Source organism: Sinocyclocheilus grahami, unplaced genomic scaffold, assembly GCF_001515645.1.
Source record: "Sinocyclocheilus grahami isolate Dianchi unplaced genomic scaffold, SAMN03320097.WGS_v1.1 scaffold31.1, whole genome shotgun sequence".
Classification (NCBI taxonomy): domain Eukaryota; kingdom Metazoa; phylum Chordata; class Actinopteri; order Cypriniformes; family Cyprinidae; genus Sinocyclocheilus; species Sinocyclocheilus grahami.
In genome coordinates this window covers 3691748-3717509 of record NW_015505210.1, presented here as the reverse complement: position 1 = coordinate 3717509, position 25762 = coordinate 3691748, and the positions used below count along the sequence as shown (strand labels likewise).

Genomic DNA, 25762 nt, shown 5'->3' with positions numbered 1-25762 from the left:
TTCTGCCCATCTATTTTTGGTTCTGAAAAGCTGTTAACTATTAGATTTTTTGTTAACGGCAGCAAAATCTTTCCACATTGTAAAAAAAAAAGAAAAATATAAAATAAAAACTTTTTCCGCTACATCTGGATATCATGAACAGAGGAATAAAATCACTTGTATTTCACATTTTGACACTATTATCTTCAGCACAGCAGACAGCTGCACAGAGAAACCAACCCATCTGAAAGAATAACAATAATTCCAAAAGATGTCGTTTATTCAGAGAAAATGTTACAGAGTCGTTGTGCTTATCATATTTATGTAACATCTTTAGTTTAGATGTACTGTGTTTCAAACAGGCCAGAGAGCTGAAAATCATTGCGTTGTTAAGTGAATCCTCCGGACACTGGAAAATACTTTTTAAAACTGGGATGAAATGCTACATAATGCTAAACATTCATGAGCTCATATAGCAATGAGCACTGAGGGTGTGTACAGTGCAGTGTTTAGAGTTTATTAAGGCACTTATCAAACCAAAGACCAAAGCTGAAAGCAACCGGACATCCTAGGTCGACCTCATGGTTTATGCTAGTATGTTAGCTTATTGATGTATGAGAAGTTATATTTTGCGTATTACTGTATCATTAGTATGTATTCTGAATGAGAAAACTAAACGAGAAGACAGTTTTGTACATTCCTGAGTTCACTGACTTTACCTGACCTCATGACCCATTTCAGAAGCAAAACACTGAGCACAAGTGTCCTGCAAATTATTTTGATGGTCTCAGCTGTCTGGGTTATTTCATAGCTGCTTTATTTGCCACTGGATTACTTCTTTGCTATTTAGTTTCCTCCTCTGCTGGGCCCTCTTCAGCAAATACATTCCCGTCTCCAGCACCGGTGGGGGTCGTGGGGATTTGCATTGAGCTGTCTGATATCTGAGACAGAGTATCTGCGTCTTGATCTGAGTGCGGTTCATGGACTGGTGAGTTGAGTGCCGCAGAAGAAGAGATGGAGTGCTACATAAGAAAGAAATGATAAATGCATATTATATATTAAATATATATATATTTTTTTGTCCTTTTAAATATTTTTAAATATTTGTCATTTTAATATTTTTGGTCAATTTTAATATGTATAATACGTATATCTACATATAAATTATACAATATATATTTTACATACATTGTATAAAGAAATTTAATTATTAATTATATTCATTATCTTATAATTATATTTTTTATTATATTCATTAAATTTAAATGAATTTTTTTGGGTCAAATTCAAGGTATGTACCTGCAAGAAGACACTCGATCTGTTGGTCCTATCCTTAAGTTTTGGCCATGTTGCTTTCATTCCTGATTTCTCTGTCATCTCCAGTGCTGCTTTTAAAAGTTTGGGTGTCTCGGCATGAGGAGGAATAATCGGGATGGGCTCCTTTTCTTCCTCTTTCTTCTCAGCAGGCTTTTTATCCTTCATCAACATTTTCCTTAAGGGCAAACAGCAGGTTACACATTATTTGAACAAAAGCTAGGGCTGGAAGTTATCTAGTGAAATATTGATGAATCATCGTAGTGGAAAATAAAAGGAAAAATGGGAAAATCTTCATGGCTCATTATTTTTCTTCCAGTAGTTTCACTTACCTTGCTTTCTTGCGCAGCAGTTTCTGGGACTCCAGATAGTGCACCATGATCTCATTCAGGTCCCTTTTGGTGATGAGATGAGAAGGTTAGCAAAACCACGTGCTATGACATTAGCTGTTCGCCGGTTTCCTCCGCCCACAGCAAGCAAGCTTTATTGGAGAAGAAGACATGACCTAAGAGCAAATTTGACAATGAGGGATTTTATCCTGACAAAACTAAATATAGCAGCCCTTACCTGACCTCTCCAAACACAGCTCCTGCTTTCAGGGTCACAAACTACCTGGACTTCCCCTGCCTTTATGATGTACATCTCACAACCCACTTCATCCTGTAATATATATATATATATATATATAAATATATAAAATTAATTACATGAGAAATTTGTATCTGTACCATTACTGCTATAGTAAACTGATTTGTCTGATGTCTGAAGGTCTGTTATGCAGGCTAAACATCTTTGTGCTCCTTGCCTTCTTGCAGACATAGTCTCCTGGAAGGTACACCACTGATCTGAGACTCTTAAGCATGTCAAAGATCATCTGTCTGTCACAGCCCTGAGAAAGACACAATGATGCAGGGAAAAAGAGACGTAGATAAGTAATACAGCCAAGTCAAGGCATGTTAAAGAATTACCTCATCTATCTATCCATCCATCCATTTGTTCTTCTAAATTTTTATATTTCTTCTAAAATATCATTAACATTTTACATATATATATATATACATATATAACACCAGCTGCGGCAAATATTTTGCACAATTAAATTTTTATTCAATTATTTATTTATATATATATATATATACATAAAACATTTAATAATTCAATTATTTTATGTACAGTTGTGGTCAAAATTTTACATACACTTTACAGTATCTGGAAAATGTTAATTATTTTACCAAAATATGAGGGATCATACAAAATGCTTGTTATTTTTTATTTACCTGGATGATCCATAGCGGTCTTTTTTGTTTGTTTGTATTTCGTTTTTTTAGTGATAGTTGTTCATGAGTCCCTTGTTTGTCCTGAACAGTTTCTTTTCTTCTGAAGAACAGCGGGCAGTTTAACTGTTAAAACCAAACAGCTGTGGATCATCCAGGTAACAAAACAGTATTAAGAAACTTTTGAACGGGGTCATTTTTATAAATTCAAGTATTATTTTCTCTCGTCGACTATATGTAAATGTGTTTTATGTGAAATATCTTGCTCAGGGCAATACTAAATAAAAAAAATAACATGCATTTTGTATGATAATTAATTTTGGTAAAATAATTAACATTTTGCAGATACTGCAAAGTGTATGTAAAATTTTGTCCACAACTGTAGTTATTTATTTAAATATATTTATTAGAATTGTACTTTATTTATTAGAATTTATGCAGAATTTTAAATCTTAGCACTTGCCTGGAAGAGTGGCACTTTACTGATAATGTTGTAGCTGACGTCCACTGCTATATCCAGCCTCATCTTGTCAGGTAGTTGATCTAGTAGCTCTTGTTCATCTGCATGAAACCACAAAATGTCAATTTTTATCTTAAGTTAATGAATGGCCATTATGGATGAATATATGTAATGTATTTTGGCATTGATGTGTGTCTTAGTCTTACCCAGCATGCCTTGGGACTGCCAGGTGTAGCTGTACCAGGTTTTCACTCTGTTCTGCACATCTTTAGGGATGCGGTAGGAGGCCATGTACTTCACTGTGTTATCCACACAGGCACGATAGTTTGTCTGAGCCGCAGTCGCCGCACCAACAACGTCTCTCATCTGACACAACGCAAGCCTCAATCAATGATATTAAAGGGATAGTTCACCCAAAAATCTAAATTCTGTCATCAATTACTCACCCTTGTGTCGTTTCAAACCCGTAAGACCTTCGTTCATCTTCGGAACAGAAATTAACATATTTTTGATGAAATCCGAGAGCTTTCTAACCCTCCATAGACAGCAAGGGAACTTCCACGTTTAAGGCCCAGAATGGTAGTAAGGACATAATTTAAATAGTCCATGTAACATCAGTGTTTCAACCCTAATTTTATGAACCTATGAGAATACTTTTTGTGCGCAAAGAAGACAAAAATAACGACTTTATTCAATTATTCAACAATTCTTCTCTTCCCTGTCATTGTCCGCCACCATTATCGAGAGTACCATGATGAATGCATGTGCATTCCTCTGCTTGTAAACAAGGCGCAGCACATCAGGATTCAACGTCAGAACGCCGACTCCTGCGTCAGCAGCACCACACACATGCGTTGTGGTGCTCTCGTGAATGGCGGCGGACCCTGACAGGGAAGAGAAGAATTGTTGAATGAATCTGATGAACGAAGGTCTTACAGGTTTGGAACGACATGAGGGTGAGTTATTAATGACAGAATTTTCATTTTTGGGTGAACTATCCCTTTAAATGCTACATAAAACCAATCAGTTAATGCCTTTCACACCATGATAATGGCCTTACCTGACCAATCATGATGGAGAACACAAACACTCCAATAAAGTAATTGATGAGCTGAAACACAATCTCAAAAAGTGTTGTGGGTTCTGGCAGGACACCAATGGTCAGCAAAGTCTTCACAGCAAAGTAGTAGCAGCGAAAATAACTGAAACGGTCACAAGGTGAACATATAAATATAATCTAAAATCTAAACTTATATAAAATATAAACTGAAAATATAACATTTGAAAATATTATGTTTAAAGATAAAATTTAAAAGGGGTCACATTATGGGAAAAATTTGACTTATTTTTTCAAAAATCACCATGATTATGACATCAAATTCATAAACATGAGTACATTAACATATGCCCGCTACTATGATGAACAACATTATATTGGTGCGTCAATCTTAGCCAATCATAACAGAGGTCATTTAAATATATACTGTATAATTCTTACAGGAGCAAAAACATGTAAACTGTTTTTAGTGCAAAAAACCTGGATTTGATGTAAATGAAAGCTAATAAAATAACTGATTCACATACCTATTGCCTGTCCCATCATAGGTCCACTCTGAGAAACCCAGACCTTCAAATGAAGAGCCCCAGTAGTACAGACAGGAATTGCAGTGGACGGCATACAGTAGGTAGGAGGTGGTTCGAATAACTCTGATAAATGAAATGAGAGAAATGAACTGGCATAAACACTCCAAATAAAATGTTAAACAAATGCCCAATACAAAGGTTTATAGAAGATAACATCTAACCTGTAAACGTAAGCATTGGTCAGTATAGCTTCCAGGCGCTTGTTGAACTCAAAGAAAGACATAAACTGCACAAAGTAAGGACACATTAAAGAATTAACTAAGTTCATCATGGACTGATCTTTCTAAAGCCCAGTTCTAAGGTCCGAGTAGCAGCTTGCCTTCAGGATCCTGGGTAAGCGGAGAAGTGGATTAATCCGTTTTGAAGTACAGAAGCTCCAGTGGAAGCAGACTGACCACATCCAGCTGCAACACAGGAAACGAGACCCTTCTTAGACTACAGAATGTGTCCAGTACCTCAGAGCATCAAATTTAGTCAGTCTGGAAAAGTCCAAAACTTTGTATTTAATGAAACAATAAATAGCATAAATGTCTCATTACCTTGAATCGTACAGCTTTGATGTAATTATCTCTCATCTCTTTCTTGCCAGTCTAAAAACAAATATTTTTCAAAATGCAGGGTGAAAAAACCCCCCAAAACAAAACATTTATTTCATTTGACATATTCTAATATTTTTCCCTTGTCAATATTTACCACAATGTCCCCATGAAGCATAAACTGCAGTCTGGCTTGAAAGGCCAGGATGTCCAGTATGTAGATGGCAACACATAAGTAGTCAATCAACAGCCACACATGGACGGTGTTTGATATGGAAATGCCCAATGCACAGGAATCATCCAAGCGCTCCAGTTAAATGCCAAAGACACGCAAAACAGCCAAAGTACGTAGATCAGATCTACAGAGAATACAGAGCAATGGAAGATTTCAGTGTTTATTTCACTATAGGAGGCCATGTACTTCCCTGTGTTATCCACACAGGCACGATAGTTTGTCTGAGCCGCAGTCGCCGCACCAACAACGTCTCTCATCTGACACAACGCAAGCCTCAATCAATGATATTAAAGGGATAGTTCACCCAAAAATCTAAATTCTGTCATCAATTACTCACCCTTGTGTCGTTTCAAACCCGTAAGACCTTCGTTCATCTTCGGAACAGAAATTAACATATTTTTGATGAAATCCGAGAGCTTTCTAACCCTCCATAGACAGCAAGGGAACTTCCACGTTTAAGGCCCAGAATGGTAGTAAGGACATAATTTAAATAGTCCATGTAACATCAGTGTTTCAACCCTAATTTTATGAACCTATGAGAATACTTTTTGTGCGCAAAGAAGACAAAAATAACGACTTTATTCAATTATTCAACAATTCTTCTCTTCCCTGTCATTGTCCGCCACCATTATCGAGAGTACCATGATGAATGCATGTGCATTCCTCTGCTTGTAAACAAGGCGCAGCACATCAGGATTCAACGTCAGAACGCCGACTCCTGCGTCAGCAGCACCACACACATGCGTTGTGGTGCTCTCGTGAATGGCGGCGGACCCTGACAGGGAAGAGAAGAATTGTTGAATGAATCTGATGAACGAAGGTCTTACAGGTTTGGAACGACATGAGGGTGAGTTATTAATGACAGACATTTAAATAGTCCATGTAACATCAGTGTTTCAACCCTAATTTTATGAACCTATGAGAATACTTTTTGTGCGCAAAGAAGACAAAAATAACGACTTTATTCAATTATTCAACAATTCTTCTCTTCCCTGTCAGTGTCCCCCACCATTATCGAGAGTACCATGATGAATGCATGTGCATTCCTCTGCTTGTAAACAAGGCGCAGCACAAGCGCCTGGAACATGCGTTGTGGTGCTCTCGTGAATGGCGGCGGACCCTGACAGGGAAGAGAAGAATTGTTGGATGAATCTGATGAACGAAGGTCTTACAGGTTTGGAACGACATGAGGGTGAGTTATTAATGACAGAATTTTCATTTTTGGGTGAACTATCCCTTTAAATGCTACATAAAACCAATCAGTTAATGCCTTTCACACCATGATAATGGCCTTACCTGACCAATCATGATGGAGAACACAAACACTCCAATAAAGTAATTGATGAGCTGAAACACAATCTCAAAAAGTGTTGTGGGTTCTGGCAGGACACCAATGGTCAGCAAAGTCTTCACAGCAAAGTAGTAGCAGCGAAAATAACTGAAACGGTCACAAGGTGAACATATAAATATAATCTAAAATCTAAACTTATATAAAATATAAACTGAAAATATAACATTTGAAAATATTATGTTTAAAGATAAAATTTAAAAGGGGTCACATTATGGGAAAAATTTGACTTATTTTTTCAAAAATCACCATGATTATGACATCAAATTCATAAACATGAGTACATTAACATATGCCCGCTACTATGATGAACAACATTATATTGGTGCGTCAATCTTAGCCAATCATAACAGAGGTCATTTAAATATATACTGTATAATTCTTACAGGAGCAAAAACATGTAAACTGTTTTTAGTGCAAAAAACCTGGATTTGATGTAAATGAAAGCTAATAAAATAACTGATTCACATACCTATTGCCTGTCCCATCATAGGTCCACTCTGAGAAACCCAGACCTTCAAATGAAGAGCCCCAGTAGTACAGACAGGAATTGCAGTGGACGGCATACAGTAGGTAGGAGGTGGTTCGAATAACTCTGATAAATGAAATGAGAGAAATGAACTGGCATAAACACTCCAAATAAAATGTTAAACAAATGCCCAATACAAAGGTTTATAGAAGATAACATCTAACCTGTAAACGTAAGCATTGGTCAGTATAGCTTCCAGGCGCTTGTTGAACTCAAAGAAAGACATAAACTGCACAAAGTAAGGACACATTAAAGAATTAACTAAGTTCATCATGGACTGATCTTTCTAAAGCCCAGTTCTAAGGTCCGAGTAGCAGCTTGCCTTCAGGATCCTGGGTAAGCGGAGAAGTGGATTAATCCGTTTTGAAGTACAGAAGCTCCAGTGGAAGCAGACTGACCACATCCAGCTGCAACACAGGAAACGAGACCCTTCTTAGACTACAGAATGTGTCCAGTACCTCAGAGCATCAAATTTAGTCAGTCTGGAAAAGTCCAAAACTTTGTATTTAATGAAACAATAAATAGCATAAATGTCTCATTACCTTGAATCGTACAGCTTTGATGTAATTATCTCTCATCTCTTTCTTGCCAGTCTAAAAACAAATATTTTTCAAAATGCAGGGTGAAAAAACCCCCCAAAACAAAACATTTATTTCATTTGACATATTCTAATATTTTTCCCTTGTCAATATTTACCACAATGTCCCCATGAAGCATAAACTGCAGTCTGGCTTGAAAGGCCAGGATGTCCAGTATGTAGATGGCAACACATAAGTAGTCAATCAACAGCCACACATGGACGGTGTTTGATATGGAAATGCCCAATGCACAGGAATCATCCAAGCGCTCCAGTTAAATGCCAAAGACACGCAAAACAGCCAAAGTACGTAGATCAGATCTACAGAGAATACAGAGCAATGGAAGATTTCAGTGTTTATTTCACTATGATGGTTTATGGAAAATACATATTGTGGTGCACCAAAATGTTTATATAAAACCAAACAAATTTTTGGAGTTGCAATGTTTGTTAATTTTTAATTTTTAATTTATTTAAATTAAACTTGAATGATTTAAACGAAGTAACAAATATTATGATCATTAAATAAATTAAATCACCAATGTGCACCAAATGTAACCCTTTATACAAAAGCACTTGTTTTTTCTTTTATCATTTATAAACCTAATGCCTAGATATCAAAGGCTTAAGTTTAAAATGAGAAAGGATGAGAAGCTTTTGGATTGGATTTATGTGCAAGTGTGGAATGCCAAGACAGCTCAAACGTAGACAATTGTAGGCCAGTCTTCAGGATTACAAAGAGTAGAGGACTGCAGGAGACAGGAGGAGCGCTCACTAGTGAAGGGGTCGATGCTGGATGGAAAACGGCACTGCAGAAGCTGACCAATCCTGGATTGAGGTTTCACTTTACAGCACAGGATCTTTGGTTTCTCCTCTTCTTTCTCAGCAGGGGCCTCGGATGCCTCCTGCTCTGTTTTCTGCTCTGCTGGAGGTTCAGGAGGAGAAGCTGGAGCTTGCTTAGCTGGGGCTGTTCATAAAAGACCATATTAACCATAAGTTTATTTGTATAGCGCTTTTCACTATGCAAATCGTTGCAAAGCAGCTTTACAGAAAATTTAAGTTTCTACATTATATTTAGTACACATTTCTCAATTTTTTTAATCAACTAGCCCCACATTAACTAGGAACTACGTTTATTAAGTAATGTTTGACAACCAGTGTCTAAAACCTGTACTTGTTGTCTTAAGCACTTTAAATGTATTGTTTTGCCAACAAACTAATTTATGAGAAACAATTTGCTAGAAAAGTATGCATCTGCTGACGATCTTTAAAATAAATGCCACTTGGTAACTCACAGGCAGGTGGTGTTTCATCATCCGAGTTATCTGGATCAATCAGCTTCTCTTTGACTCACTCTGTTCTCTCTTTGAACAGCCTGACCAGCTCCTGTAACCTCTCATTTACTACAGTACTAGTTTGGCTGGCTGAAGAGGCTGGCCGTTGATTTAGCCTGAAGACAGAAGATAATTACTGAATTTACCAAAAAAAAAAAAAATCCCATGTTTATATATATACAGTGGGTACGGAAAGTATTCAGACCCCCTTAAATTTTTGACTCTTTGTTATATTGCAGCCATTTGCTAAAATCATTTAAGTTAATTTTTTTCCTCATTAATGTACACACAGCACACCATATTGACAGAAAAACACAGAATTGTTGACATTTTTGCAGATTTATTAAAAAAGAAAAACTGAAATATCACATGGTCCTAAGTATTCAGACCCTTTGCTCAGTATTTAGTAGAAGCACCCTTTTGATCGAATACAGCCATGAGTCTTTTTGGGAAAGAGGCAACAAGTTTTTCACACCTGGATTTAGGGATCCTCTGCCATTCCTCCTTGCAGAGCCTCTCCAGTTCTGTCAGGTTGGATAGTAAACGTTGGTGGACAGCCATTTTTAGGTCTCTCCAGAGATGCTCAATTGGGTTTAAGTCAGGGCTCTGGCTGGGCCATTCAAGAACAGTCACAGAGTTGTTGTGAAGCCACTCCTTCATTATTTTAGCTGTGTGCTTAGGGTCATTGTCTTGTTGGAAGGTAAACCTTCAGCCCAGTCTGAGGTCCTGAGCACTCGAGAAGGTTTTCGTCCAGGATATCCCTGTACTTGGCCACATTCATCTTTCCCTCGATTGCAACCAGCCGTCTCTTGGGTTTCCCAAAGCACATTATACTATATCTAACCTATATCTGTAATGTGCCCACCTAGCCTCTATCTGTAATTTGTTTTGCGCCACATTCTATCAATATCTAATATTTAATTTCCATGCATTCATGTTAATTTCACATTCTAAAAGAGTATTTATTAGTTACCCATCATCTGCATTTGAGATGCTACTCTGGCTTGGCCAGGCCCGGACTGCAGTTTCTAACTCCTCATCTTCCTCATCATCTTGTGAGTAAAGTCTCTTGCTGTAAGAAGACCACAAGATGACAAGTTATGAAGGGGGTCTACAGGTTTAATAGGACAAGTTTCATTAAATGCACTGAAAAATTAAATAATAATAAAAAAAAATCTTGGATATGATAAGGTAATGAGAAAGTCTTCACATACTTAATAATATGCACACAAATGCACAAAATGAAGTGGAGAATATGGAGTGGATTACTCTGACAGACTTGTTTAAGCATCTTACATCTTGGTCCAAACTGTCTGTGGTTTTCTGTCTCTGCATACACTGTTTTGCATCCAGTGCAAACATGTATGTGCAATATGTGTATGTATGTGCGTGAGTGTGTGTGTGTGCACACAGACAACAGAACAGAAAAGAAACAAAACAAAATGTATATCAATATTTGTGTATCAGCTGGGCTTTTCACAGTTGAACTTGTTTATTCAATGTTATTGCTAATTCTGCACTTCATGATGCTGAGTAGTCACGTTTCCAGATTTTCTTTACTGTATTGTACATTTGCAAACCCTGGATTAACATTATGATTTGCATATTTTTGAGGTTCATTGACATCATTGATTGGATGGGTAAAGCAAACATGGCTTTAACAGTTTCCCTCAGACACTAAAACTACACATTAAGCGGACGTTTCTGTAACACAAACTAGCGTTCGCATCAAAATTGAAGGGCTTTATGTTAGCACAGGTTAAGTGCAGTACAAATGTCCGGAATATTTACACTTTATGTGTGGTTACATTTACCATTGTTCGAAATTTGGTCACATGAATTCACCACATTGTTCAACAGAAAGCTACTAGATTTGAAAGTGACTTCTGTGTGAGCTGTGTTTCACACATTGCTACATTGACAATATATATTTTTTTGTCTGCAAAATTTTGCTAATGTAACCGCAGGTTTTCTACATCCATTGATTAATGAAACAAGGCAGATTTACCTTGTCCGATTAGCTTTATGGGCACCAGGGACGGTGAGGGTTTTGAGGTTGGGGTCCTGTGGGTTTATTATTGGTGGTATGGGGCGAGATCTCCTTACTTTCCCTCGGTCGGAGTCGACATCTTCCACATTCACGGCCGGGTGCACACTCAGTCTGGAGCTCACTGGAGATTAGATGATGCTCAATAAAGAAACATACAAGAAACCTTGACACGGGCACCTTCAGTAGCATCCTCTTTATGACTTACCTTGAGGTAAAATGGACCTTAGAGCTTGAGGTCAATGGTTGGAATATAAAGAGGTCACTTTGGTCACTACAGGCACCCACAACCTAATTTTCTCTAAGTCACATTTGGCAGCAAGGCATAAGCAAAACATAGCACAGACTAGTCTAACAAAAAAGGCAACAGCGTGGATCACCTGAGGGTCTAGCAGAGTTGGGGTCGTCCTCAATGTGGAAGGCAGGGTTGGAGACGCCTGACAACTGCCTGGAAGGGGTGATGGGTGGCAGACGGGGGTAAGAGGGCACATTGGGCAGGTCTAGGACAGAGCTTGGGGAAGAGGGCGAAGGGGTACGGGGGGAATGGAGTGGGGACTGGCGGACGAGATGGTCCAACTCCAGATCCCTAGTCTTCTGCAGATGCTCCTTGGGCATCCTGTTCCGGATTAAGTTTGTTGAGACGGCTCTGAATGTTAGAGTAGCACTGTTGGGCACACTGTGGAATGCTGGAGATCTTCTGTGGAATGCTGGCTATCTTTTGTGGAATGCTGGATATTTTTTGTGGAATGCTGTAGAGTTGTTGCGGAAGGATGGAAAACCGTGGAATGCTGGTCAGCCTTTGTGGAAAGTTGGATACCTTTTGCGGGAGGTTGGATATTTGTTGTGGAATTTTGGACAGCTGTCGTGGGAGGCTGGATAACTGGACAGGGAAGCTGGGAAAATGAGGAGCACTAAAAAGCGTCTGGTTTGGGAATTGTGGGGTGATTTTGGAGAATCGCTGGGAAATTTGTTGAGGGAGCTGTGCCAGTTGAGGAGGAAGAGACGGCAGCTGTTGGGTGATTTGAGAGAGAGCAGGGGGCAGATTGGGCAAGGAAGGCACTTTGGGCAAAGTGACATCGATGTCTTTCAAGAACTGGTTGAAGTTGTCAAGGGCCTGTGGCGCATATGGTACACGCATGAAACATCTCTTCAGAGCATCACATCTGGAAGGGTCTGTGGGGACAGCAGCATATTGTCAATTATATTATTCTATGTTACATGAAATGTTTACAATATTCGATGCTCTGTTATACAGAACATTCTGAGAATAATGTCCGGAAATGCCAATTACAGTGGCCCCAAAATGTATTGCATTAGATAAAATATCAAACCAAGTGACATTTATTTTGAAGAAATATAACACAAGAACACTTTTCAAGCAAAAATATTCACAAAAATAAATTTGTTAGGTTAACTTTTAAGGACGTATTAAGGACTGTAAAAAGATGGACTAATGAAGCAGAGCAGGATTTACAAGCTTGTTTTGACCTCACTGATTGGAGCGTCTTTGAAGCTGCTGCCACAAATAATAAATCAATAGAAATGCCAGAACTCAATGGTACAGATTTTTTTTCTGCTTACCTAGTTGGGCTATTATTTCAGTTTTCTACTTTTCCTGCCAACATTTTCACAGACACAGGACTGAAAATTATGAATTTATAATTTTATATTTATACATTTTTATTCATTATTTAACATAATTTTTTTTTAAAGTATTGCAATAATACTACTACACATATTTTCACAAATAATTTTCCGATACATTTTCCAATAAATGTTACGCTTTCTTTATATTGAAAATTTGCAATAATAGCAGACAATTATAGGTACTTTAATTAAAATTACACAGGACTCCAAGACAGCAATACATTTATAAACACTTTGGAAAATGTACTGGTTTGCGTTACACTTTCTGGTTGTCAGAAGTTAGTGGAATATGTCCATAGTTAACATGAACTACAATGCAATGACATTAATAAATAAAGGTTTGTCTTAAATTTGTAAACATGTCCAAATAACTTTTAGGGCCACTGTACGTGAGAAACAAAAATGTGGAGGTAATGTACGTCAGATGTGATGTCATTCTGTGGCTTTTTATCATGTTAGCATCAGTGTGTTTACACGATCTATTCTGAATGACTGAGATAAACACTCACCACTGCTTTCCTCTTCAGGAGCTGTACTCTCCACCTGAAGTAAAATAACAGAAATATGAGATATTTATTTCAAACACTAACCAAAATCTGCACCAAGAAAAAATATGGTTACTGCAGCAGGGTGCTTGTGAGCACAGTGTACTTTATTCAGTCTAACTCCAGAGGGAGTTTTATGTACTTGGTGTACACACTGAATAATTTGTATATGTGAAAAGTCACAAAAGTAAAACAATGTAAGAGAGGTAAATCTGAAGGACTAACAAGAATACCTAGTCAGAGCAAGAACGTTTCAAGTTAGATGGACAGTAGGCCTAACGTTATACATGAATTACCGGTGAATCAGTTTGTGAAACAGAGGTGCTGGTAATGGACTGAGGTTGCTGAGTGATCGGCTCAGGTTCTTCTTCGGCTTCACTGGAGTCCCTGGGCTCCTCCTCCTCATGAATCTCCTCAGGCTCAGGTTCGGATTCAGGCTCTGGTTCCTCCTGTAGAGGTGAAGAGGACTTGAACTCCTCCACAGGGGTTTCAACAGTTACCGCAGTGTCTATAGCCTCTGCCTCTTGTCCTTCTGGAACAAACTCCTTAACTGAAGGTACTTGACACCTGTGGATACACAAGGCATGATGCAGACATCAGCTATTATATAAACAACAGGCTAATCACATTGGTAAGCAACTAACACATCTGTGTCAGCTATATATAAACTTTCATAAGCACAATTTTCGCATGATGGAGTAATGATAGGCTGAGATGTGCCTGTTTGATTTCCAAAAATCTCCATTCTCTTGTTAAGTTTAAACATTTCCAAAATATTATAAACAGAAAGCTATAAGCTAGTTCACGCGTTATAATCCTGTAATTATAATGAACTTACTCTGAAATCAGACGCGGTCTCTGAGCGCATCAGGTGATGCAGTGTCCATATCCATCCATTTTGTGGCGTTTGTTTATACATTAACGCGTTAGAAGTTGTATGATATGTTGACGCGATTGACTAGAACGATAACAATTTTCATTTTGGAAGTGAAGAATTTGCGCCATCCTTCACTGAGACAAAGTCTTTTGACTGAGACGAGGCAGAAAACAAGCATCAGAGCCGCGATTAGTAACTATAGCAACGGCAGAGGGGGCACCGCGCGCCTCTATGGTATGCGATGCGGTTGCTAGGACACGACATGATCTTGAAATTTTAAGCAGTGCGCCGGAAATGCGTGAGTTGTAATTAATTATGCGTGGCATTGTTTTTTATAAGACACAGATCTAAAAATACAGAGACCCTACTTTCAGTTATTTTGTTTTGCAAACAAAGACTAATGTGAAAAGCACTAAAACATGTTTGCTACAAGGAAAGCATGGGGAGTAAGAAACTATGATATTAGTCTTCACAGCATAAACTAACAAATATGCTGGTTATTCCTGATTTCCTTGTTCATCAGTCATGTTTGTTATAATTCTTCATAAGTCTTACGCTGCAATTTGATTCCGTATGACTTCTACATCACTTTCCTCTTCCTGTAGCACTTGTAATCTGTGACACAGAAACATTCAAGTTATTAAGGTTTTGGTATTGTATCAAGGATGTTATCAAATATTTAGTATTAGGGGGACAAATGGTGAAATTTCAAGAATTGGTCACTGAAAAACCATCAGCTTTCAATGTTGAAAACAGTTGTGCTGCTTAATATTTTTGTGGACAACATTATACATTTATTCCCCCAGTATTCTTTGATGAATAGAAAGTTCAAAAGAACAGCACTTATTTGAAATATTTTGTAACGAATAAAATTTATACAAGTTCTGAATCTCACTTACCCATATCTTTGAATGGTAGTGTATCATGATTTCCACAAAAATATTCAGAAGCAAAAAACGGTTTTCAACATTTTTTTTCCTAAATGTATGCATATAAAGTACATACATTTATCACAAAGAGGGATTGATTTTTTGTTAGTGTGCATGAATTACTCTTGATCAACATCTTCTGGCTCTTCTGCAATGGTCTGAATGCCGAACCGGGCCTGTGCCAACTCCCTGACAGCCATCTCTGCTGTCTGACGTGCCACCTCTTCTGCCATTTGTGCCATCGCCAGACGCTCATGTATCAACCTACACCAGAGAACAGCAACACAGATAAGTCTGGTTTTCACTCTTGAAGGACTAGTTCACCTAAAAATTAAAATATACTCAACTTCAGGCCATCCAAGATGTCGGTGAGTTTGTTTCTCAATCAGAACAGATTTGGACAAATTCAGCATTACATCACTTGCTCACCAGTGGATCCTCTGCAGTGAATGGGTGCCGTCAGAATCAGAGTCCAAACAGCTGATAAAAACATCACAATAATCCACACGACTCCAGTCCATCAGACTTTAGCTATTAATATTTTTTTAAGATACTGAAAAATGTCAGGGCATGCCAAAACTTCTCCAGGGCCCCAAAACACCCTTAGACCCCAGAGGGTTAACGTCTCATGAAGTGAAAAGCTGTGTGTTTGTAAAAACAAATCCATCATAAAGACGTTTTAAACTTTAAAATCGCTTCTGACCAAAACAGAAGTCCAAAATATGTTATCCTCTAACATCATAATCAACCATTTTTTATTTGTTTAGAACTGTTTTTGCTTGCAACAGTGCTTGCTCCGTGCATATTTCACTCCTGATTCAGAAGAGATGACTTTTTCCACTAGAGTAAGCAATATTATGGATAGAGGACTCGTATTTTAGCTGAAAGCAATGGTTTGAAGTTAAAAATGCCTTGATTATGGATTTGTTTCTTACAAACATGCAGCTTTATGTTTCACAAGACATTAATTGATGGTTTGTGTATTATTGTGATGTTTTTATCAGCTGTTTTGACTCTCATTCTGACTGCACCCATTCACTGCAGAGGATCCACTGGTGAACAAGTGATGTAATGCTGCATTTCACCAAATGTGTTCTGATTAAGAAATAAGCTCTTGTACATCTTGGATGGCCTGAGGGTGAGTAAATCATCAGCAAATTTTCATTTCTAGGTGAACTCTTCCTTTAAGGCTGTTACTTTAAATACTTGACCATCAAGCTGCCACTGTGCTTCCAGCAAGAGAGAGAGTTATTACCGTTCCTCCATAATTAATATGGCGGTGTCCGCCGCCTCTCTCCTGATGCTCTCGATCATGGGTGTCCATCGTGCAGTTTGGGTCTCTGCATCCTCCAGTTCTATGTGTGCTTGTGAGGGTGTGGTGACACTCAGTGGAAGAGACTGTTCTGATGACCATGGTGTTTGTGGTTGGGACTGAGGTTGTGAATTTGGCGGTGAGTTTGCAGTTGGACATGTTTCCTTTTCTTGAGCCTCATCTTCAGAGTCAACCTCTTCAAGAACGAGGTCTGCAGGAGCTGACCAAACACTACCTGCTAAAGATACAACCATGCTTGAGGACTGTTTTAAAATTTCACATTAGAAAAATAAATGAATAAAAATAAATAAAATGTCATGACGTGATTCTGTGGTATACAATATTTTATATTAATTACTGTGCTGGTTTTTGTCCTCTTAAATTTAATGTGATGAGGTATTTTAAAACAAAACAACTATCCAGGTCAAGAATTTACACCTGTTTTGCTTCAATAATTCCTTTACTTTTAACATTTCAAACATCAGGCCACACCGGCACCGAGTGTTTAGAAGGTAGGAAACATCTGTAAGATTAAATAAAGTCAAAGTTATCGTCATGTGTTTTTCCCCAAGGAATTTTATTATTATTATTATTATTATTATGCCAATAGAAACTGAACCCTTTACACATGAGTGCAGTTATGTATTTTCCTTTATTAGTAAAATGCATTAATACAATATTACAATAACATTAAGTATATAAAATATTAATATACATACATATTAAATTACAATATTTCAAAACATATAAAGTGTTCAAAAACCGTTCAAAAGTTTGGGGTCAGTAAGATTTTTTAAAGAAATGAATTCAGCAAGGATACATTAAATTGATAAAAAGTGACAGTAAGACATTTATAATGTTACAAAAGGTTTATATTTCCAATAAATGCTGTTCTTTTGAAATTTCTATTCATTAATGAATCCAGAAAAAAACTTATCATGGTTTCCATCATGCAGCACAACTGTTTTCAACATTGATAATAATAATAATAACTGTTTCTTGAGCAGCAAATCAGAATGATTTCTGAAGGATCATGTGACACTGAAGACTGGTGTAATGATGCTGAAAATTCAGCTTTGCCATCACAGAAATTAATGACATCTTTAAAATATTCAAATAGAATTCAGTTATTTTAAACTATAATAGGTTTTCACAATATTTCTATTTTTGCTGTATTTGTGTTCAATATAATTAATTCATTGTTCAAATAAATGCAGCCTTGGTGAGCATGACAAATTTCTATTAAAAACATTTATTTATTTTTTTTATAAAAATCGTACTGACCCAAAACTTTTGAATGGTAATGTACATGTCTTAAAAGCAGCCTGAAAAGCAGGCACAGAGTATAGCCACAATTATAAGTCAAGGCAATACAACGTTTTCTCTTTTTAAAATAATGTGTTCTTTCTACTCATTCATCTGAGTACTTTTTAAACACATATTAGGGACACTTGCAGTAAAATGAACGATAATTACATCTCATGAGGATCATAAATGTTTTAAGACATGTACAGTCATTCCAATCTAAATGTCAGTTTATAAAGATCACTGCTGCAACAACAAACACCCATCTGAGAGATGCCAGCTATTCATACAATATTGAGTCTAACTTAAACATAAATGTTATTAAAAATATATTTGTTTTTGGTTAGTTATACAGTAAGTTAAATAAATGTTTTAAAAAATATATATTTGTTATACAGTACAGAGAAAGTCAGGCATTACATTCAGTAGATTTTCATAGCTGCCTGGTCATTCAAGAAAGCTACAAAGTCACTGTTCTTCTTTAAATGCATCTGTCTCCACTGTCCATTTGTCTGTGACTGTGTAATGCTGTGTTGCGCTCTCTCTCCTTTTGTTTAAAGGGTTCTCAGTGTCCTCTCCCCTGTAACAGAAGGAGAAGATGGACTGAGTTACGAGTTTGTCCTACACTGCAACAGAACTGCTCACCCTGAAGTTTTTCTACTTGTATTTTGATGTCTCACAGAGTAGGTCATGTTGTTATCCATGCAGTGATCTTTCTGTATATTCATATTCTACTGAAACCCCGCTAGAGTTTCCAGGAAACAAACTGAGTTTGTTATTAAAAACTGTGTAAACAGTGTTGAAAGAGGAACATCTTACTCACCATTTTGCATAATCTTCCCGTCCTCCTGGTGGAAAGAAAGGGAGTCAGTTTGGAGAAATATCTATTAAACCTGAGCTAATAAAGTCAAACTATTGCACCTCACTTACCAAACATCCTTCTATGTTTTTAAGCACCGGATGTGGCATTGAAAGACCCAGACCCTGAACAATCCAACCCATCATGCTGAAAACAAGAGGAACATCAAGTGGACATCTATGCCAATTTTCTCGTATAGCAATTGCAAAAGAGTTAAAGGGTTAGTTTACCCAAAAATGCAAATTCTGTCATTAATTACTCACCCTCATGTCGTTCCAAACCCGTACGACCTCCGTTTAACGTAAAATGAGATTCCATCAAAAATATCTTAATTTGTGTTCTGAAGATGAATGGAGGTTTTACGGGTTTGGAACGACATGAGGGTGAGTAATTAATGACAGAATTTTCATTTTTGGGTGAACTATCCCTTTAATCAAATTTGACGTGACTCACCTGGGAGTTTTTGAATCGATCTCTGTCACGCTGGTTACTGACTCTGGAGGAGGTGAATAAACTGAACCAAACCAAACATGAAGCTAAACAGTTACAATCCTTAAAAATGTAGCATATTTTCTGTATCGTACAGTTTGAACAATACCTTTGTTTGAGCACTGTGATGACCTCGGCGTGGAAGAACTGGAATTTGGGGGTCTGGTCACATGGTGCGGAATAGTGTTCTGGAAGCCGCTCTTTATCCAGCTCATTACACTGTTTGCAAATTGAAATAAGCATTAGTGTTTCTTAGAGATTTGCCAGTGGCTTAAAGGAATAGTTCACTCAGAAATGAACATTTGCTGAAAATGTACTCACCCTCACAGCATCCAAGATGCTGATGAGTTTGTTTCTTATTAGTAAGAGAATTGGAGAAATGTATCTTTACATCACTTTTGTTTCTAACAAACACGCAGCTTTTCACATCAGATGATGTTAATTGATGGACTGGAGTTGTGTGGATTACTTGTGGAATATTGTGATGTTTATATCATCTGTTTGACGGCACCCATTCACTGCAGAGGATCCAATCTTGGATGGCCTGAGGGTGAGTGAGTTTTCTTTTCAGCAAAGTTCAATTTTTGATGAACTACTCCTTTAAGTTTCTATGAGATTCAGGTCCCTATATGGGATTTTGATTATTAGTAATAGTGATATTGATGCTTGTCTAAGCAAAACACTTTTAATAAACTTAAGGCACCCAATTGGCAACTATAACATTGTCACCATTTCCCCCTGTGCGCTTCACAGAATGACACTCACTTAGGAGGGAACTGAGCGGTTGGTTCCACTTCAGATGCCTCGTCTTCTGACATCAGTTCTACTACTGGTATATGTGGCAAAGGCTCCTGATCTGGTGTAAGAGATACACAGTAAATATAGTTTACTGTTTGAATACTGAACCCACCATAGTTCTCATTAATTCAACTTTGTCTTTCTTAATGCAGATTGACTGATAACACACCTGGGAGGTTCACTGCCTCATAAACCTGAAGCAAATAGAAAAAGAAAAAGAAAATAAGACAAAGGAAGCAGCAGAAAATTATTCATTTTGATTTGCAAGAATTCAACGTTTTTAAAATGTATCATATAAAGTTACTATTTATAATTCTAATGAATTAACTATTTAATGATAGCATATAGTTTCAGTGAACAAAGTTTGATGATTTCTAGTGATATGAAATAGTTTTTTTTTAATTAATAAATTTGAATATATTAAATATATTCTTAAGGACATATTACATTATTAAATATAATAAATATTAATCAGCTAATCATTATTTTTAACCTGAAGTATAGAAAAAGAAAATGAAAACCGAAAAAGTAAAACAAATATAGAAAATTATTCATTTTCAAAGAAGTTATTAAAATGTATTATATAAAGTTACTATGTATAACTCTAATTACTTATAACAATAATATTAATATAATATTAATAGGCATATTTAGTTTCAGACAAGCCAACAATCAGTTTGTTTTGGTGACTTTTTCTTTTCTAGCTATATATTAAAGAATTATTGTTTCCAAATTAATAACAATATAATATTATATATATATATATATAATTTTTAATTTTTTTCCCCCTAAAATAGAAATACATATTTTGTTTATATTCTTAAATATATTAATAGATATATTAAATAAAATAAAAATTAACACATTCATCTCTTTAAACATATGCACTCTATCTAAGCTTTTAATAATATATTAAGGTTTAGATTACATTTTTCTTTTTTGGTTATTTCTAATATTCTAGTAAGTCTTACACACAGTTTGCTAACCTCTGTGACTTCTTCAGATTCTGGAGTCTTGTCCTGTATGTATTTCTCATCAGGCTGCGGGACCACTTTTCCAATTCCCTGTGAGATCCAGCCAATAACTCCAGCCCTGGCAGACAGAAAGAGCTCATGCTGGCTGTGTGTGTGTGTGTGTGTGTGTGTGTGTGTGTATAAGAATTGGAGGTTTAATTTATGAGAGTACATTTATTATGTCTCATTTTATGTTTTATTATTTCTATATCTCATGGTTAATGAAGTTATAATAAAAACATTCAGATTCATTTTAGAACTGGCCATTTTGACACTTTTATAGGTATAATAGAGAAAGGAAAGACAGAAATAGTGAGGTGTAGAAAAGGGAATAGGATAAAAAAAAAACGTTGCAAGCTAGGTTCAAACCTGCTTTACCCACATAAGCACTATGACTCAATATGTCAGAACATGTGCGCTAACTGCTAGGCCAGGGGTTTCAAACTACTGGCCTGTTACAGTAAGTGTATAAAGTTTGAATTCATATTTGTAAAACACTTGCATTTGTTGTAAGTCATGACCCCAGAACACATTTAGTGTCAATCAGATTATTTGCACTGTTAAATACAGTCGCAGATATTTGTGAGGTGTGTATTATCAGTCCATGTTAATGGGCTTGTGGGTTTACCGCCGTGATCGCCGCCTCCCCCAGATCCTCCTGTGTATCAGGAGGATGTGGCACGACCTTCACCACCCAGTTAAACATCCTGAGAGAAGGACAAAACTGTTAAATCAATAAGTATCTCTTAAACACTGATGATGGAATAGACTATGGAAAATGCCATAAAATCCCATTGTTTGAGTCAACAGGGAGAAAGAATAGACAATCTTAACCTGAAATAAGTTACAGTTAATTATGTTTCATCCTCATCAAACCCAGGACCTTCCTCTGAGCTAATTGTTACTTCATATGCTTCAGTCAACAGTATTCAAAGGCAGTTGTTTCTAGGACAAGGATTTTATCCTTGGAAAAGCCCAGTGAAGTTTCTGTTCATCCAAACTAGGGAGCTTTTCCAGGGAAACCCCACAACAGTTTCAGAAATAGAATGATGTCACGTTTGCCACATCCTTTAGCGTATGTCAACTTTTACAACCTTAAATATTAAGAATGTATTTGTAAACACTAAAGTTCAAAACTTTGGGGTCATTTAAAAAAAAAAAAATTTAATTAATACTTTAAGCAAGGATGCATTAAATTGATCAAAAGTGACAGTAAATACTTTTATATCGCAACAAAAAAATATAAAAAATCAAATTTTCTATTCATCAAAGAATCCTGAACAAATGTATCACGGTTTCCACAAAAAATATTTAGTAGGACAACTGTTGTTCAACATTGATCATAATAATAAAGCATATTTGAATGATTTCTGAAGGATCATGTGACACTGAAGACTGGAGAAATAGTAATTCAGTTTATTCACAGGAATAAATGAAATTGTATTTATTTATTTATTACATATTTTACATTTTTAAATTGTAGTAGTTTTACTGTATTAAAAAATTTAAAAAATGCCGGCTTGGTGAACTTATTTCAAAAATCTTACCGACCCAAAACCTTTGAATGGAACAGAAAACAGAAATCAACCTTAAGAAGAATGAATAAATGCTGTAAATTCATGTTAACTACTGTGCTAAATAGAATTAAATGTATAGGCTACAACCTTATTGTATAGTGTTTAACTATTTAAAGTGAGTACACTTGAAAAAGCTTTCAGAAATGTCATTTTACTAAAAAAGGATGAATATACTGGCAAATCCTAAACCATCAGATCTAAATTCTAGTTTTTTACCTGAATGTTTAGCAGAGGTTGGGCATTCCGTGGGGATTGAGACCATCCAGAGCGGACTTCAGCAATCTGTGTGGATTAGGATTGAGGCAGGACTGGGCTAATGGGATTAAATCTTGAAGGACAATGCTACCACTCATTAGACTATACTTAAATCCAATGGGAGCTGTTAACCAGGCTAAAGTTACAGTCAATGTGAAGAAAATGGGCTATATGTTGAAGGTTTTGGTGTAGAATTCATCTACTTTACTTAATATAAAAAATAAAATAAAAATTCCCTTCGAAATTAAACCATATCTAATGCTATATTGTTTTGCACCATGAAAAAAAAAAGTGCACATTTTCTTCTTAGTAGTATTTGTCCATGCAAAACTTTTCAGCATGATGGCAAGATGTCCTGAGTGGTTGCTAGGGTGTTGCTTTAAGGTTGCTAAGGTGTTCTGAGTGGTTGCCATGTGATTACAATGGTGTTCTGGGTGGTTGCTAACTGCCCCAGTTCAAAAACGGCAAAACATTAAACCCCAAGTTTGCATGAACATACACAGCTAATAATATAATGTATTATCAGCCAATACCAGGTGTATAGTGAGTGGATTCATGTAAACTACACATGATGGAGATGGACATTCATAAGATAATTATGAATAATTTGAATAAATATGATAATTATGAATAATTAATTAGCTTGGTGCCAGTATGAGGGCAAACATAATTGCAGTTTAAAAAAAATAGCCTACGTCATCAGTTCCCATCTCCGACGTTAACCCTGTGGCTAAACTACGGATATAAGTTTTCAACATGAAGAAAACACGCTCACACCCAATTGGTAAGATTTGGGTTTCGTGTAATAAACTAATCAGAGCTGACAGCGAGAGAAATTAGCTGAAAGGAGCATCCAAAGAGCTAATTCATGCTACATGCTAATTTTGTTAGCCTCTCTATTGTGCTCTATTCCCTGCATCTGAACTCTATTTCTGGTACATCTAATGCTACATAAGTAACAGTTTACTGTGATTCTTTGACTTTAGAGGTGACCGCATCTAACTTGTTGCTTTCAAAAGCCAATGCCATGGCTATGCCAGGTCTGAGCAGCTAAACAGCAGCAGATCCAATAATGAGATGAAGGCAGGATTAGCTCGGAACCAGCGATAGGCCAATGCAGCTGATCAAGGGTGAGCTGTTGCCTTACAGACACAAACCATAGCCTTTTTAAGGCAAACCAAAAACTGATCTCAGGTAAGCCCCTAAACTAGCATATCTCTTATAAGCACCCTCTGGCCCATGTCAGCACCGTGTCCTCGAATCTGATTGGAGGAAATGTAGAAGAGAGTTAATCTAATCCTCTAATAGGATACTGCTTGGAAAGAGTGAAGCGAATGGTCACATGAGTTTGTTTTGGGAATTAAAATGAGAAATGTAGGTCATTGAGTGGTTGTTCTTGGTGTTTTAACTAACTGCAGGGTTTAAAGTAAATTACAAGTAAATGTAATATACCAATAGACAGAGAAAAATGCACAACGTTGGAGCCTATTGTGGTGATAATGCATTTCCTTTATTTGGCAGGTGTGGCATCAAGTAAAAAGAACAAAAATGGCTGCAGCCGCAACCACTGATCCAGTTAGCCTCTGCTGGTAGATGTTGTAACTACATGATCTTGTAACTAAAAGGCAGCTTTTTTGATTCATAGTGTCATGAACAATTCAATCTTACCATTAAGTCCACCTACTATCCTTGGATACTGTTTGATTAGGCATTACAAAGAGTATCCAAGGATAGTAGGTGGACTTATATGTATAAAAATTAATTATTAAACATTTACTAAGGGTATAGGCTAAACTAGCAGGCTACCTGACTAGTGGTGGTGTGTTAAGCTGGTTCACTGAAAAGGTAGCTTAACACACACACACACACACACACACACATGCTAGCAGGCTAATTGGCTACCGGTATGCTAAGCTAGTTAACTGAAAGGGTAATTCCTAAACAAACAAAAACATAGATATAAAAATGTGTAGGCTAAGATAGTGGATTAATTGGTTAGCGTTTCGCAAAGCTAGTTCCCTGTTAGGCTATAGCTGCGGTTGCTGTTTGTAACACCTGACAAGTATATACACAAGTATAACAGATAAAGTACATAGATAATAGACAATAGATAAGTTACTGTTTAAAATATAAATCAAACATTTGCAAAGGGTATAAGCTAAGCCAGTGGACTAATTGATTAGTGGTATGCTAAATTTGGTAGTTGGGGTAGCCATTTGTAATGCCTGATCAAACAAAATATATGATACATTATCATATCAATTTAACAACTACGGGTGTTATAAGTTAAATAAACAGGCTAATTAGCTAGCAGAATGCTAAACTGGCATCTCGAGTTAGCTTGCAAAATCTAAGCTAAAAACAATACAAAGAATCAAGAATGATAGTAGATCCTTCTCAAAAATTATCTATAGTTTTGGTTATATACTATTACCTAATACTAATAATACGATATTAATATTAAAGGGGTCATATGGTGTTGCTAAAAAGAACATTATTTTGTGTATTTGGTGTTATAATGGATTATAATGACTTATACTGTCTTTTTACGTGTTGCATTGCATCGCGTCGCGTAAACATAAAACCATGTCTGCATTTGTGATCGAAGAAATGACAAACAACAAGCGCTACTCTACACTGCTCAAAACTCGCGTTTGAATCGTCAGTGGCAAATTCTTTACATATAAAAAAAACGTACTTACAGTCTGTGAGTCAGAACAGCCGGCATTGTAGTCTTCTCTACCAGGATCAGGAAACAGTCCTCCATAAAATGTGCTGCACACATCGTGCATCCTGCTGCTTTTAAAATTCACTAAACTAGTGATCTGAATCAGGGGCGGATTTAGTGAATTGGGGGCCCCAGGCAAAATATAGGAATG

General features: G+C 36.7%; 1 pseudogene; it reads right to left on the bottom strand.

The window, feature by feature from the left end:
• Positions 1-18: 18 nt before the first annotated feature.
• Positions 19-21178, bottom strand: LOC107575045 (cyclic nucleotide-gated cation channel beta-1-like; annotated as a pseudogene).
• Between the last annotated feature and the right edge of the window lie 4584 nt (positions 21179-25762).